A 14,927-nucleotide genomic window follows, 5' to 3' on the forward strand; every position below is an offset into this window, starting at 1 on the left:
CCATACCTGGCTTTCCCTGACCAGATAACAACCCTCTCTGACAACTCAGCAGCATCTCATAAATCCTGGTGTTGGGATCTGAATTTACTCCCTAACTTCAAATGTTGTGCAGTTTAGATCATTAACCTACTATTTGCTTTTGAATTATGCTTGTCAAAATCCTGTTAGCTGTAAGTTCTCAAGACCCTCCCTCTTATTTTGCAACTTTTTGAGCTATAAAATCTCTTCTTTGGGGATCTAGGGCTGCTGGTCTCTAGCCCATGTTAGGACAGTCAGCCACTGACCAGCTTTTTTTGTGTACACAAAATATAAACTTGCTTTAATTTGTTTAAAGTTGGAGTTGGTGGTCTTTTCTTTGCTGCATCAGAGTGTAACACATACAAAGAGCATGGATTTATCCTCCTCCATTATCTGTCCATACATGGGAATTACACATGAAGAATTTCATCTTTTGAGTTTTATGCAGTTGTTTGTTACCTGAGAGGAGTGGCAGGAGGAGTGGTTGACTTTGGATGCAGAATTGCTGAATTCTGCCATTGGTCATTGGAAATTTCCCATGAGGTGACACTATAATAATAATGTTTCCCAGTGGCTCGAGAGGCTGAGTCAGGAGGCCTCTTCCAAACAGGTACTGGCCTGAAGCATAATGAAAACTCAAAGCATGTTTTTGTTGAACCCCAACACAAAGAAAAGACCACCAACTCCAATTTTAAATCAAATTTAAGCAAGATTGTTTGTGTACACAAAGAGAGCTGATCAGGGGCTAGAGACCAACACCCCCCCGCCCAGCTTTCCAGGAACAAGGTTTTATAGCACAACAAGTTGCAACGGGGGATGTCTGGAGAACTTATAGCTAACAGGATTTTGACAAGCATAATACAAAAACAGATAGTAGGTTAATGATCTACATGGCTTAACATTTCAAGGTAGGGAATGAATTTAGATCCCAACATTAGAATTTATGAGGCACCACTGAGGTTTCAGAGAGGGTTGATATCTGGTCAGGGGGAGCCAGGATTTATGAAGTGCCACTAAGGTTTTAGAGAGGATTGTTATCCTGTCAGGGAAAGCCAGGAATGAGTGAGTTCAAGGCACAGGCAGGAATTCCAAACAAGTTTAGAAATTGCAGTAATTTATAGTAAAACAGAAATTAACTTTTCATGACTTTGTGATGACGTGACTTCCAATATTAAAATGGAATTAGGCTGGTATCTGTACAGTTCTGGTATCTGTACAGACCCCCGGAGTGATTGGCAGCCCCTCCTCCTCTGTGTCTGGCCCACTGCAGGTGTAGTCAGAGCAACTGGTGCTGAGCTAAAGCAGAGGTTGTCTGCAGAGTGAGCTCGTGTGCACTAGCGTCAGGCTCTGGGTGGTAATGGGCCAGGAGACCAAGGAGGTTCATTTCCTTAATGAACCCTGCTATATCCTCCATCCCTCCATCCATAAAATCTCCAATATTCCTCACTCTCACTAAATATTTATACTCTATATTAGTTGACTGACTCTGTGACCTTTTGAAAAAACAACAAGAAAATTACCCTTTTCCCCTTACTCCAGAGACCACAGTCTGACCCTCCTCACTGTTAGGTCCTCAGGCCAAAGAAACTTTATTTTGAAAATCAGTGTCTGCCCACCCAGGCATGACCTTCCCATTAGGCCCACATGGAAAGAGTTCCTAACCATCAAGATCACAGCAAAGGTGCGGAATAACAACCACAGAGTTATTTTTTAACTCCTCCATTTTACGTCACTCTCTAGTTTATAAAGAATTTTTCCCCAGTAGGTTGCTGTACCTTACAGAAGGGTCAGATATTCTGTCAATAAACCTTTGTTTGAACTTAGAGCTAAGTTTCTTGCGGATATTTGCACCAGCTACCTTAACACTCACCTGAGTCCCTCCTGCAAATTCCAGCATCTGTTGCTTTCTACCCCTCCCCTATCTACCTATGTAGTCCCATTCCCTGGATCCTTTGAGCCCAACACTCTGAAATGCCACACCATAACAGTGGTCCACCTCATGCTTTTTGAGTATAGCTCTTGCTGCTCTGCCAGTGAGGCTCATTCCACTTATTTATTTATTTATTTAAACCATTCATCATTTATTTGCTTTAAGAACATTAAAAATCCATTTTTTAGTTTTAAATTATTGTGAACTATAGTCCCCCTCCTGTGCCTTGAGTGGGGTTGAGTGTTCAGACTTGAAGCAAACAGGTGAGAAAGGACCAGAGAGAGTGGAGTTTGAGGGCATGGGTTATCCTGTAGCTAACATTCATCTAGTCTGCCCTGCAGACAACTTAGTTCAGCCTGCCGTGCACCTAAGAGCTTGGAATGCCTGCCAGTGCCTTGAACTCACCCATGCCTGGCTTTCCTGGCCAGATAACAACCCTCTCTGAAACTCTAGTGGTGCTTCATGAATTCTGATGTTGGGATCTAAGTTTACTCCCTATGTGCTAAAGCATTTAGACCATTAACCTATATCTACCTTTGTGTTTTGCTTGTCAAAATTCTGTTATCTGTAAGTTCTCAAGGCACCCCCACCTCCTTTTGTAAATTTCTGTGCTATAAAGCTGTGCTCCTAGAGAGCTGCAGGTCTGTCTTCTATTCCCACAGGTTTGAGAAGACACAGCCCCGGTCGGTTGGAATTACAAGCTTGCTTTAATTTGATTTAAATTGGAGTCGGTGGTCTTTTCTTTGCCTCATGGTTTAAAAAGTCAATAGGGTATTATTATCCAGATATAAAGGTGAATACATTTCACATATTATACATTCTTCTTCTTTTAGATTTAACTAGTGGATATCATATAAGTGAAATAAATCACCAAAAGGAATACCCATATGTTCTCACATATGGAAAATGGGAAGATAAGAGTGTGGATGTCATAGAAGTAGAGAATAGCATAAGTACTGTCTAGGCTGAGACAGTGCTCAACCTCCAGGCACCTCCGCTCCTCTGTGAAGTGCATGCTGCCCCTGACCACCATCCACCACCCTGCAGCCCTGCCCCTTGCTCCTGGGTGCTTCAGTGCACTCACAACCAGGGTCCCCTCCCTCAGGTTCCCTCCCTTCCTGTGCACATCCTTCCTCCCTCCCCATGTCTGTCCCCTCCCCAGGCTCCACCTCCTTTGCTTACACTCTGGATCCACCTCAGTCACTGTCCACCAAGGTGGGCTCCTCCTCTCCTACTCCTTTGCCCCCAGCAGGTCTCCATCACATGCTTTCCTGACCACAGACTGTTAGCCAGTGACTGTGGGTTGGAATCACACCCTTGTTCCTGTCACCTTGCCATCCATCCACTGGGAACCCAGTGATTGTATGCCTGTTGAAACGAGTCTTCAAAATCTGGATCAAGTCCTCATTCCCACACTGTTGAAGACTAAATATCTAAGAAATGCCAAGGTAAGAGCAAAACATATTTTAAAAGCATAGAACAAAGGGGTGGTGGAGAGAGAGAGAGAGAGAGAGAGAGAGAGAGAGAGAGAGAGAGAGAGAGATTCCTCCAGAGAGGAGGGAGTCCAGAGCTGATTCTTGAGGGGGGGGGCGGGTCTTGTTCCTAAGGGCAATAAAGAGCCAGATGTATGCAAACTTCAGGAATCAGTTCAGATCTTTTATTCAGGAACATAGTCACCAGGAACAGGGTTTGCAGGGATGGGATCATCTGTTGGACCCACTTTCTTGGTGGAAATGAGCCACTATACAAAGAAAGGGACCAGGCTTACAGGGGTTATACTCAGAGGTGATTTAGTGAGCCTGTCAGGTTGGGCAATCAGGAATCTGAGTTGTTGGGTTGGGGGTCAGCGACCAGTACCTGGAGAGGAATTGTCCTGGAGAAGATAAGTGTTTCCTAGAGGCTATGATTCTAGATTTGCTGGAACACTCTCTCTCCTCCTGTGGCCAGCATCTGGGAAGGATTTATCTCAGGAGAGATGAAAGCTGTCAATGTGTGGCTTTCTTTTTCATTTTCCCAGGCCTCACAATCTTGGGGTTTTAAGTTTCCATTTTCTGTATCCAATAGCTCCTTTTGTAGATTTCAGGGTTCCTTTCTTCTCCTGCCCCCTCCTTTCACCCTGCCTACCTGGTGAACAAAAGGGCAGGAAGAGAGCCCTCCAGGAGGCCCCTCTCCCTATTTCCCACATCTGCCCAGAGAGCCAACAAGGGAGATGCCCAAGGGGTGTTCACCAACAACTCCTTGCTGGAAGGACCAGTTCCCTGGGGGCAGGTGACATTGGCCACAGGTGAGGAGGAGGAGGAGTGTTCTGCAGGCTTAGCATTTCCTGTCCTTTGGCACCAGCTCAGTCTTCCCAACCCCACCCATCATCTGTCTGTCTGGACAGCCTGCCCTTCTGTTCTTGTCTTGCCATGACTTCCTGGCTCACTCTGTCCTGTGAATCATAGCCTGACATGGGCCTTAACCTGGAGCAAGATGTCACATGCTTTTGCCTTTTACCCAGGAGCTTCTCCTGCCCACACTTTTTGAACCTCACAGTCCAGGCTCTCTGCTTCACCTTCTTACGTCTGTTGTCCATTTCCCTGTGTCCTGTGCTCACTCTTGTCCATCACACAGCCGTGCTCTGTCCCTCCCTCAACACATCACTGTTAACAGTGGCCCTGGGTGTTTGTAGTAAATGCCCTTGAGTGCCAGGGCTCACAGGTGAGGGAGTGCTGAGGCAGCCACTGGAGGGAGGTGAGGCCTGGGCCTCTCGGCAAGCCTCCAGGCAGGTTCCAGAGCGAGCTTTCCCCAGGATGTGCAGGGCCTGCTCCACCTCTCTCCTCATCCCTGGGCCTCCCTTTATTTCATCCCTGTTCTCATCACATGAAAGTCCTTTGTTGGGAAGCATCTGTTCATTCCACAGGTAACCCAGATCCTAGCTGGGTTTAGTTTCACACCTTGAAAATCAAGTACTTACCAAGTCACTTCCACTCCTTGAAATGTTGATGTTTTCCTGGGAAGTTGGGATAATACCTGAGGGGTTTCCCCTATCAGAAGCTCCTCTGTAATCATCTCACCTTCTCCAGAAAATTAGACTTTACCTTAAATAAGCAAAGCCTTAAAACTCAATCACCTTCAAACATTCCTAAAAGAATCCACTTCCACAGGGAAACCTCAGCTACTCATGAGGCCTTTCAGAAGATAGCATATGGGTGGCAGAGGAACAAAGATACTAGGGCAACTGAGGGCAAAGAGACTAATGTCCTATAGTAATCACTTTTCCCCACAGCCCCTCCATGATGCTATTTCCTGGGGAATGCTCCCAGGAAGCCCTGTGTATCTTCCCCTCCCCCACTGCAGTTCTCAGCCTGTGGTGTTATGCTCAAGTTCATGACCCCCAAAAGACCACCAGAGACCAAGATCCATGTAAGCAGCAAAGAGGTGTTTATTGTGAGCTAGCTCGGTTTTCCGCGTGCACACAGCAATGGTGACGCTGAGAGGCCCCAAGCCCAGTGTTTGCAGCAGTTTTATATAGTCTTTGGGGAAGGCAAGGACTTCACATACATCATAGCATCTCTTACATCATCACACACCGTGGGAAAATCATAGAACAACTCTGAAACAGGATTAGCACATTCACTGGCAGGAACAAGTTGGGTAGGGGTGATTGGTTAGTACAAGAGCAGGATTCATTTGAACTGATTGGTTTAAACCACCAAGGGGTGTACATGCTGAACTACATGGTTTTCCAACATGTTATCAATCACCATAAACTCCTGGGAGGGTCATCTGACATCCCACGTATTTTCCCTGTCTCATGATAATTGGTGGTTGCTGGGAGGTTGCTATGGGTCCTCACCTAGCCTGACAGAGTCAGGGACACCTGGTGCTGCAGATCTCTATTGTTATTTGCAAAAACTCAGGAGGGTGGGTGTGTGCCTAGGAGTGCTCTGTGGGTCTTTCCAAGGACAAGAGTCACACTCCCTCCTTGGACAGGCTTTTCTCTGAGGTCCAGGTTGGTTTTTCAGTGGGACCTGCTCCTGCACTTCTCAGGACCCTGCCTGCACCAACAAGAATACAATCTAGCCTAAATACACAAATTTATTACCATTGAGCTGTGCTAACTGGTACTTCATAAGAGTGAAATAGAGATGTGATCAACTATCTTTCCATTTTTCACCAAATCTGAATGTGACATTATGCTACAACTCTTGTACACATCCCAGCAGGAGAGGTGCAATTCCTAGGTGAGAACCCAGGGCTCCTTCCCGTGGCACAGCAGGCAGCAGGAGCACTGTGCTCCCACCAGCCTTCCCCTCTCCTGCCAAGTGCAGTCTGGGTGTGTGGAGTGGCCCAGGTGGACGCTGCACAGGAAGGACTGGGAATGACTCCATTCTGTTTCCCTCAAGAACATGAACTAGAATTGATGCCTGTAGGATGCTCTGCATAGGGTGAGAATCACCAGCTCTGCTCCCCTCCACCATGGCCACGTGGGTGCCACTACCAGCTGAAGGCCACACTGCCTTTTAGGGTCAGAAAGTCATGTGACTTTCCCATCCATTTTTATATTGGTGCATTGAGTGTGAAAAAGGATGAAACATCATATAAAAACATGCAATCTATATATACTGATAGTAAGATTAGGCTACATTTTACCTTTATTTTAATACTGGGGATTAAGCCCATGGATGCTTTGCTACTGAGCTTCATCTTCAGCCTTATTTTTGAGAAAGGGTTTTGCTAAATAGTTGAGCCTGGCCTTCAACTTGTCTCAGTCTTCCAGGTTCCTGGGATAATAGATGTTTTCCACAGCACCCAGCAAGATTTTGTGGTTTTTATACAGACAAAGCAGAGTCTGGATAGAGTGCAGGCAGTGGACTCACAGCTCATGAGAATAAAGGGGCTGACCATGGGAAAACATACTAAAATTAGCTCATTGGTGTTCACCAACCACCCTTTGGGGCTGGAAAATAGAGCAATATGAACACTTAATAGGGAGGAGAGGGTGTGGAAAGTCACAAAGGTGCCCACTAGGACAAGGATTCTCTGGGTGGCTCTGGACTCAGGGGAGGGTCTGGGGGAACCTTTGATGCTGTGAATGTGCTGAACCCTCTGCTTGTGCCTGTACAGAAGGAGAACCATGGAGCCACTGGACCAGATCATTAGAATAGAAAAGACAACCTCAGGAAATATAAATAAGCCTGCATATATTGATTCTGTTATTTTGTCACGACCTACAGTATCCATGATCTCTTTTCTCTGTTGTGTTTTTCCTACTCCATTTGGTAAGCATATAGAGAGGAAAAATGGAATTCACCACCATGTAAAGGATCCAGCAGAGGGAAATGGAGAAGCCAATGTACTTTGGAGTTTTTCCTTTGAGATCCTTCCAACAGGAGTTCACGGGGCTGATGGTGATGTTCTGGAAGACGCTAAAGAGGCAGGTGATGAAAATGGACACACTCCTGCCCACTCGCTGAATATACAAAATAAGTTTGCAACCAAAATCACTGAGAAAATATTTCAAGCCAAAAGCTGTGATTGTCTGGGGAATTCCATTAGAGAGAATGACCAAGGAGTTGGCTATCATCAGGTGCTTGAGAATCATAACTGTGGACCTTAAGGTACAGTCATTCCAGGAATGGACTAAATAATAATAAAGCAGAGAGAAATTTCCCAGAATTCCAACAGCAGTCTGTGATAAAAACATCAGTCCTATTGCCACATTCCTGGAGGCCATTTTGTCATTCAGCACAATGTCCTTTGCATATGGCAACAGTAGTTCCTCTGAGCAAAAAGACTCTTTGAAACTAGTTGTGCCCAAGCACAGTGGGAAGCACCTGTATCTGCTTGCTAGCTGTGGAGATGAGCCAGGAGACTCACTTGATCCCAGAAGTTTAAAGCCAGTCTGTGCAACATAGTGAGATCTCCATCTTCAAATCATGTTTGATGCCAAGAGTAACTTCCATTGCATGCACCTGTGGGATTGCAAAGCCCTCAAGATGCACAGGTTGAAGGGGGAGATTTAACAGTGTGCTGTGTAGAAAAAATCAGCCTAGACCATCAGATGATGCTAACCTGGGAGAGGCAATAAAAAGTGAGAACAATTCATAGAAAGAATTTAAAACTTAAAGTTTCAGAAAGAACTGATATTTGCTAGTCACATTGGAAAAAGAACTTCAATTGCCACTCACACCCTACACAAAAACAGATCTCAGAGCATTTCTGACATACACTTTAAAAGTGAGCATTAGGACATTGATAATAACAAAAAGAATATTTCCATGTTCTTAGTTAGAAAAATGAATATTAAACAGCACAAACACATGAAGCATATGGTTGAAATGACATGGTAGGATATGTTAAATTGAGGGCGACTGATCATCAAGTGCCACACACTGGGTGAGTTTGGTGTATACAGTACTGATACATCTTACAGAATGCATAATAGAAGAAAAGATAGATGAACATTTTCAAAAGGTATTTCAAAGCAAAATCATCACTGAATAAATAAATAATAAATACGGAGGAGGGAGTTTCACATCGTTATTTAAACAGCTCCTCAGTACAAGTGCACACCAACCAGAATCTAAAATAAAATGGTAGGAAATACCCCAATTGGAAGGATGAAGATAGGCCAGGAATCTCAAGAACTGGCAATGGTGTTAAAATTGGTGCAAACATTTGGCCAACTGATGGGGTCCACTTACTGGATGAGATGTATGATCCTGACCTCTATGGTCAGCAATTCCAATAAGACAAATGATCATGCAGTCCTTCAGGTTTGCCAGTGTCCATGTTGGTAAATTCAAGACTGAACCAATGTTCAGTTCCACAGGAAATGGGGAATGGGGGCGATGAGGTGTCTGAAAGGAAAGTAGTGGGTACTGAAGTGGAACAAAGGGTCCAATGAGCCTAGTGTTTTGTGTAACTCTAATGTTCTAAAAATAATTTTAAAATTAAATGAACAAAAACTGTTTTTGAGGAATCAGTCTACAAGTTACAAAATTATGTACTTTTTAAATTTAAAATAAATAAGTGGAAGAATATCCATTGTAAACAAAGGTTTAATTCCAGAGCAGAAATACTCATTTGTTGTCACTGAAGAAATAAAAGTATAGTAGAATTTCAAAAGGAAATATTCAGAATTATCAATTGGTCCTGAATAATGGAACATGGAACACTAATCTCTGATAAATAGTTTAGGATCGAAATGGAGTCCTCACTGATATCAGGCTAAGAGCTCCTGGGCACTGACAGCTACATTACTGCAGCCGTCAGTGATGAAGCAGGATTTGTGGAGGACATTTCAGTACAAGAGACAGGTCAGTAGAAGCTGGAGCTTGTGAATATTTTGCTGAATGAAGTAAAAAAACAGAGGAAACTGCCATGAATTTGTGATTAATGATGAAATATTATTAAACCAGGGGAAATACCACAGATCAGTTTTTCCAGCAACCACTGTGCAGTTCCTGTCCCTACAATGAGCCTTCTCTTGTGTGTGCCTCAGGGAGAGAAGTCTCGCCTCAGCCATCACAGCACGGGGTTCAGGGAGGTACGGTTCCTGTATGCACTAGGTGGATGGTAATGTAGTGTGAGAAAAAACACGACACTTTTATTTCTGAAACAGTCCCAGGTGTTCTCGGCACAGGATGAGGTGAGCCTTACAGCTCCATTGTCACCTTTACTATGGGCAGGAAGACATTACAAACAGCCATAGAGCACTTCAAAATATGCTCTATGATTTTATACAGTAATGAGAAGAAGAGATTAGTGACTAACTTCAGTCCTTAGGCTCCTCTCAAATAAAAACCCACTAACAATGGTATTATTCACCTGTACACCTCCTCAGGGTGTATTTTATTAAATAACATTAAGAGCCAGGAAGACTTGGCTTCAGGTCAGGGACACTTATCCTTTTACTACTGAGCTCATACTGAAGGATTTATTTCTTTTTCTTGTCCACCTTTTCACTGAATCAGTTTCCACCCCCAAACCCCTCTGCAGACATGACCACGTCCTCAGACTCCATTTCCTGACTGTTGATGCTGAAATAGAAAACACTCACCTTGCTTCTTGTGAACAAGCAGTTGAGCTCAGTGTGAGGTCCTGACAGCAGCACAGGGAGGAGGCAGTTGCACCCTGAGATAAAGGTTTTTCACTCCTGTGACCTCCCTTCCCCTTGGGGCTGCAATTATCACCTCACCTGTAGAGGCACTGACAGTGCAGGCCTGGGGAACCCAGGACAAGGCTGAAAAAAGTTTCTCCACACTTGACAATTACTAAGGCAATTATCAGTTCCTTGTTAGTAACTTCAAAATAAGTGTCAAGGACTTTGGGAGAGGCTCTTGCTTTTCCATGATCCCTGAAGGCTGATGGTGTCTCCTATGGAAGGTTCAGGAAACGTTGAGGTGGGACCTCTGAGTGATTCACAGAGGGTTTGTGTGTCTCACTGGACTTGTGAGTTCCCAGAGTTCCTGACCCCACATCTTGCTAATTCTGGCTTCTGTCCCATCCTGTACCATTCCCTTCTCTTCTCTTCTGGGAATAGGCTGGGACCTGGAACTGGGCCAATCCTGTGGTTCTGTGGCCTCAGCTCCAGGCAGGCTGGGGTATGGAGAGTGTAGACCAAGTTAAGTGCTCCTGTTTGTGACATCTGATGGTGGCATCACATCCATTTCTTGGCAATGGATTGTGTCACAGGAAAGAAGACTGCGAAAGTAGCCAACAGGATGGGTCACTTGAAGCATATGCTGAGGGGCATATGGAGAAGGTGGAGGCTTGGGAACAGGACACCTACCCCAGCACTGGGAAGGAGGTGGGTTTCAGTGATGAGGCATGGAGTGTGCAGTATTCTGCTCCCAGGGGATGTGCACCAAGACCTTCTCCATATGTTCTATGGAGTCTTAAGGAGCCAGTGCAGCCTGGAGATGCCCACAGATGAGCTGCTAAACCATGACTGCATGAAACACCTGTGCTCTATGGAACATCAGCAGAGGATACATATGGCAGAGCTGGGGACACACCTTCTGAGCATAGACAGCAGCTGGCACAGCAGAAGCAACCATCCAGCATACATGTGGGCAACCCACAGGGTCAACTCCAACCCTCATACCTGCAGGAGAGGGTGGATACAAGGAGTCCCTGGAGGGCTGCTCCCTGCAGCTGGCCACAGTGACCCTGGCAAGGGTAATCTGGAACACAAGGCTGTGATAAAGTGTGTCCTGGTGAGAGTGGCTGTCCTTCTTCTATTGTCAATGAGCTGATTGAAAATTCACAGGAACATCCTGGACTCAGACTCTGGCCCCACTAAAGAGACAAGACAGATGAACAGGCCATACTATGAGAACTATGTGGCCACATGCATCCCTGGCAAGGAGGCTGTTGTCCCAAGGGCCAGTGAGAACCAGCCTGCGGGTGATTACATGGTGCAGGAGCCAGGGCTTGTCATAGTTTGCATGGTGTAGAGAGGATACAAGAGATCTGAATCCCACTTGGTCATGGTGCACGAAATTTTTGATATGTTTTTGTATTCGATTTTCCAGAATTTTATTGAGAATTTTTGTATCAATGTTCATGAGAGATATTGGTCTAAAGTTTTCTTTCTGTGATGTGTCTTTGCTTGGTTTTGGAGTCAGGGTGATATTGCCCACATAGAATGTGTTTGGAAGTTCTGCCTCTTTTTTTTTCTGAAATAAATGGAAGATTATTGGCATTAGTTCTTCTTTAAAGGTCTTGTAGAATTCGGCTGCATATCCATCTGGTCCTGGGTTTTTCTTGGTTGATAGGCTTCTGATGGTGACTTCTATTTTTTTCATATTTTTTTAGTTGTTGATAGATAGACCTTTATTTATTTATTTTTTTTATTTATATGAGGTGCTGAGAGTCGAACCCAGTGCCTCACACATGCCAGGCGAGTGTGTCACCGCTGTGCCCAGCCCAGCCCAGGCGTCTTCTATTTCACCACTGGATGTTGGTCTGTTTAAATTCTATGTATCTTCCTGATTCAATCTGGGCAAAACATAGGACTTAGGAAGTTTATTGATACCTTCAATATCTTCTATTTTATTGTATAAGTTTTCAAAATAATTTCTAATTATCCTTGTATTTCTGAAGTGTCTGTTGTGATATTACCTTTTTCATCACGTATGCTGGTATTTTGAGTTCTCTCTCTTTCTCTTCATTAGCATAACTGAGGGTCTGTCAGTTTAATTTTTGAAAGAATCAACTTTTTGTTTTGTCAGTTTTTTCAATTGTTTCTTTTATTTTGATTTAATTGAGTTCAGCTCTTATTTTAATTATATCTTGCCTCCTACTGCTTTGGTGTTGATTGGTTCTTCTTTTTCTAGGGCTTTGAGATGTAATGTGAGGTCCTTTATTTGTTGACTTTTTCTTCTTTTAAGAAATGAACTCCATGCAATAAACTTTCCTCTTAGAACTGCCTTCATAATGCCCAGAGATTTCAATATGTTGGATCTATGTTCTCATTCACCTCTAAGAATTATTTAACCTCTCCTTGATGTCTTCTGCCACCCCTTGTTCATTCAGGAGCATATTGTTTAGTCTCCAGGTGTTGAAGTAATTTTTATTGTTTATTTTGTCATTGATTTCCAATTTCATTCCATGGAAACTACAGAACTCTAAAGAAAGAGATCAAAAAAGACCTTAGAAGATGGAAAGATCTACCTTGCTCTTGGATAGGCAGAATTCATATTATCAAAATGACCATACTACCAAAAGCACTGAACAGATTTACTGCAATTCTGATCAAAATCTCATTGGCATTCCTCATAGACATAGAAAAAGCAATCATGAAATTCATCTGGAAAAATAAGAGACCCAGAATAGCTAAAGCAATCCTTAGCAGGAAGAGTGAAGCAGGATTATTGTTACTTTCATCTCAAGGAAATGAAATTACAATCATTGGCAGTGCTGGTATTAAGTTGATTGCTCATTTCCCCCCCAACCTATGAACAGTGCTTTGGTTTCACTAAGTAGAAACTCTATTTTCACTAAGTAGAAACTCTATATGTAGAGCCCTATGGCTCATCATATGCTTCCCAAACACACACACACACACACACACACACACACACACCCCACACAAATTCATGTGTGGCCACAAAGGTGCACGTTCTCACATGCTCAGTCAAATGCTGGCACACGTAGGCCTTCCAGGATCTCACAGTTGCCTTGCTCCTTCATTCACACTTGAAATGCAGACACCAACACACTCATAGTTCTGTTCCCTTTCTGTCACTCACATAGTCACCTGTTGTGTGTGTGTGTTTCACAGAGGTCTCTGCCATCTATAACGTTGTGCACGTCTCTAAGTCTGTGACTGCCGGAATATGAGTTGTCACGGCTGCCCTTCATCTTGTTCCCCCACCACATGACAGCAGGACAATATTTCCCATGCACAGCCTTTAAACGGTATTCTAAACTTAGTCACATGTTGTCACGAGATAGAGAGTGTGGGGGGTGACTGAGTGTGACAGGGTCAAGGAGGGAGGGTGCGGGGTTCCCCTGTACCCCTCAGGGTTAGCATGACTCACAGGGCCTGGGGCTTAGAGGGGTGGATAGTGCAGTGGGAGAGAACGGGCAGTGGGCAGCTGCATGAGGCCTAAGTGTCCTCTGCAGGCCCTTCTCCAAGAGAAAGCACTAAACCCTCCCTCCCTGCCTGTCTGCCCCATTGGTCCTGCTGCCCTGGGGGTGGGGCTGTGGCTCATCTGACCATTGCCCTGAGGCTCTCCTTACTGGGAGGTTCTCAGGACCCTTGGCTTTCTATTTTATTATCTGTTCTCACCTTTAAAACCTCCTTGATTTAATAATTTAAGGTCCTTTTGTGCTCAGAACACACTCCATGTAGACATTCCTGCTGTCATCTAGTACAGACTTCAATTCTCTGCTGCCTTTGATTGTGCCCAGGTGGTTGAGGGAGCGAAGAGGCCTGGAGAAGAAATTTTCTACTGATGAAATCTGCCAAAGAGAGGAGGAAGGCCAGGAAGAAAAGCAGCACCTAGGGCAGTTAGAAGTCATGGGAAGCCAGGTGGGGAGGCACAGGCCTAAAATCCCAGCTACTCAGGAGGCTAAGGAAGGAGGATTCCAGGTTGGAGGCCAACCTAGGCAACTTAGTGAGAGACTGTCTCAAAATAAAAATAAATAAGTAAAAAGGGATGGGGCTGAAGCTTAGAGGTAGAGCACCCCTGGTTCCCTGCCCAGGACCAGAAAATAAGAGAAAAAGAAAAAGATGAGAACCTAGTACAGTGAGCTGAGTGCACAAGAGGTCAGGCTGGGAGTTCTCTGGTGTCCTGCTGGCAGTGGGACTGTGGGGACATTTCCAGGTAGTGGGACCTTTATTGCCAGGCTGACTGAGGCAGACTGTATGGTTCTAGTTGATGGTGGAGTTGTAGACTGTAGGTTTCCTGTTCTACATTTTTCTAGCTTCCCTTTTCTTCTGAGGTGAAGAATCCTTCTGTCCTGCAGTGTTTTCCCTCTTTAAGAAGCACTCCCTGCCTCCCTTACCTGGGATTGAACCCAGGGAAGTCCACCACCAGCCTTACACAGTGACCCTCTATATTGTTTATTTTGAGACAGATTCTCCCTAAATTTCTGAGACTGGCCTTCAACTGCTGAGCCTCCTGCCTCAGTCTTCCAAGTCACTGAAATTATGGGTGTGGTCCCCCTGCCCCATTTGTGCCACCTTGTTTTCTGACTCCTGCCCTCTGTTCCACCTGGCTTCTCCAAACCCTGCGATCTTTGGCTACATCTTTCTTCAGGCAGAAAAGTTCCTGGCCTCGGTGCCACCTGCAGTCCAGGATCTCAGGAGCCAAGGGCTGCAGGCCAGCTTGGGTGGCACAGCAAGCACACTGTCAATACAGAATGACACAAACTGGCCTGACACGGTGGCCAGGATGTGCAGCCAGTCCCCTGGTCCCTGCCTAGAAGTGGCAGTAGAGCATGGCAGGCAGAGCTGGAGAGCAGGGCCAAGTGGGGTTCC

General features: G+C 44.9%; 1 pseudogene; it reads right to left on the reverse strand.

Annotated features, from left to right (window-relative positions):
* Positions 1 to 3,605: 3,605 nt before the first annotated feature.
* On the reverse strand, positions 3,606 to 7,667 carry LOC144250473 (vomeronasal type-1 receptor 4-like; annotated as a pseudogene).
* Between the last annotated feature and the right edge of the window lie 7,260 nt (positions 7,668 to 14,927).

The sequence above is a fragment of the Urocitellus parryii genome, chromosome 15, assembly GCF_045843805.1.
Source record: "Urocitellus parryii isolate mUroPar1 chromosome 15, mUroPar1.hap1, whole genome shotgun sequence".
Lineage (NCBI taxonomy): Eukaryota > Metazoa > Chordata > Mammalia > Rodentia > Sciuridae > Urocitellus > Urocitellus parryii.